Below are 2,836 nucleotides of genomic sequence, written 5' to 3' on the forward strand. Positions count from 1 at the left end.
ATATCCGGGCACTCCGCTGCCGCCGCCCCGGGCCAATAGGTGCCCGCCACGTGGCCTCCCGCCGCCGTCCACCTCGCCGGCCCGCTCGGGCCCAGATCCGGCCCCCGAGCCCGGCCGCCGCCTTCCCCTCGCCACCCCGCTCTTCCTTCGTCGTGCTGCCGTCGCCCGCCACTCCGGCACCGCGCCGCCGCCTGCTCCGCCCCGCCGCCGGCGAACGCCGCCGCTGCCGCCCGGTCGCTGCTCCTCCCCACCTCGCGACGCGCCGCCGCGCAAGCCGCCGCCGCCGCCGCCGCCGTCCGGCCGCCGCCTCGCCTCCTCTCCGCCGCCCGGCCTCTTCCTCCCGCTCCGGCCGCCGCACCGGCCATCGACGCCGGCGAGCTCGGATCCGGCCTCGGGCCGCGTGCCACCGAAACCCTAGATCTCGGGGTAGTTTTTTTTTCTAAGTCCCTGATAATTTCAGTCCAAGTGCCCCTGTTCATAGCTCCGTAACTTTGCATCCATAGCTCCGATTCATGCACATAGCATATCAAAATGTTCATCTCAGAGAGTACATCATTTCATTCCATTGCATCATTTTCATTTGATCTCATCTTGATGCTCGAAATGCTGTTAGAAGAGGGCTACTTGAGTTAATTGTCAGATCTGCTACTCCCTTTAGCTTTTTGTCATTTTTGCCATGATTAATGTGTGCGTGTTATGCCCGTGAGTTCTACATATTTTTGTTAAGGGTTTTGTCATCTTTCGAGAGGTGCAACCCATGTATTTTTGTGATGTGTGTGGTGTCTTGTGCAAGTTTGGAAAGTGGTGCACTTGCTAATTCTGTTTTCAGGGACTTAGTAATTTTACTAAGTCCTGGAGTTGTTTATCTCATGATGCCATATGTTCATGTTGTTTCCTAGTGATCCGTGCCTCTTTTGAGGATAAACTGTAAGGATGTTTTGTTAATATTGTAGTGCTCTATCCATCCATGTCTTTGCTTGCAATTATGGAGCACCCTAGATTGAGTCAATCGAGCTCTACTTTTTCTACTTTGTGAATCTGGGCAGATTGTCAACTTGTTTGCAATTTTGCCGATGATGCTGAAGTTGATCTGTGCATGCTATGCTATTGTTCTTGCCATGTCTAGCTTGTATGCTTGTATTGCCATGACTTGCATCGTAGTGAGTGCATCGAGCTCGTAAACATGCCCACTTGAGTTATATTTCAGCATGTGTCAGTTTTTACCAAGTCTGAGAACTGATTATGTTTTTGCCATGTTCACATGCTTGCAATTGTATTTTTTGATCCCTTTTGGCTCAAGGTCACTAAGGGACTTTTGTTAAGATCTTTGAGTAGCTCCATTCCATGCTTTACTTTGCCATGTTCAGATCCTGTAGCATATAGTTTTGTTGCTCCGAAGAGGGCTACCTGATCTGAAATTCCAGACAAGTGTTAATTTCACTAAGTCTGAAATCTGTTTGTCATATGCATTTTTGCCATGCTTGTTTGAACCTGTTAATGGATGAATTGGCCGTAGCTCAGTGCTAGACTTTTGTTAAGCATCTTGTGTGCATCCCTGCCATGTATTTTGTTTTCATGTTTGGGTGCTGTAGCATGTTCATCTCATTGCATTTAGATGGCTACTTGCTGTAAATCGCAGACCGGAGTCATTTTTGTATCGCTTGCCATTTCCAAACCGTAACTCCGATTCCGGCGTTCTTTATATCGTTTTCAAGCGATTTCATCTCATATTTCCAGTGGCACACTTGGATTTCCAAGTTGAGGCCAGGTTGATGCATTTCCTGTCATATCTTACTTTTTGCATCCCGCATCGCATCCCGCATAGCATATTATCATTGCATCATATTGCTTGATCCTTGCACGTGGTTGATTGTATCCTTGTTGCTTGTTTGTCTTGTTTGGGTAGAGCCAGGAGACGAGTTCGCTAACGAGGAGCACATTGAGATTGCTTTCGAGGATCCAGTCAACTCTGACAACTGTGCAGGCAAGATGATCATACCCTCGAAATCACTACTATCTTTGCTATGCTAGTTTGTTCGCTCTTTTGCTATGCCAATGCTACGATGCCTACCATTTTCTTTCAAGCCTCCCAAATTGCCATGTCAAACCTCTAACCCACCATTTTCCTAGCAAACCGTTGATTGGCTATGTTACCGCTTTGCTCAGCCCCTCTTATGGCGTTGCTAGTTGCAGGTGAAGATTGGAGGCCGTTCCTTGTTGGAACATCTTTTATTTACTTGTTGGGATATCATTATATTATCTTGTTATCTTAATGCATCTATATACTTGGTAAAGGGTGGAAGGCTCGGCCTCTCGCCTAGTGTTTTGTTCCACTGTTGCCGCCCTAGTTTCCGTCATATTGGTGTTATGTTCCCGGATTTTGCCCTTACGCGGTTGGGTTATAATGGGTACCCCTTGATAGTTCGCCTTGATTAAAGCTTTTCCAGCAATGCCCAACCTTGGTTTTACCTTTTGCCACATAGCCTTTTCTTTCCCTTGGGTTCTGCAGACAAAAGGGTCATCATTATTTTAACCCCCTGGGCCAGTGCTCCTCTGAGTGTTGGTCCAAACAGTTAGCCGCCGGTGGCTACCAGGGGCAACTCTGGGCTGGCCTACCGGAAGTTTAGACAATCTGAGTGTGCCCTGAGAAAGAGATATGTGCAGCTCCTATCGGGATTTGTCGGCACATTCGGGTGGTGTTGCTGGTCTTGTTTTAACCTGTCGAAGTGTCTTGAATTACCGAGATACCGAGTCTGATCGGAACGTCTTAGGAGGAGGTCTATTCCTTCGTTGACCGTGAGAGCTTGTCATGGGCTAAGTTGGGACTCCCCTGCAG

Source organism: Triticum dicoccoides, chromosome 3A (genome assembly GCF_002162155.2).
Source record: "Triticum dicoccoides isolate Atlit2015 ecotype Zavitan chromosome 3A, WEW_v2.0, whole genome shotgun sequence".
Taxonomy (NCBI): Eukaryota; Viridiplantae; Streptophyta; class Magnoliopsida; order Poales; family Poaceae; genus Triticum; species Triticum dicoccoides.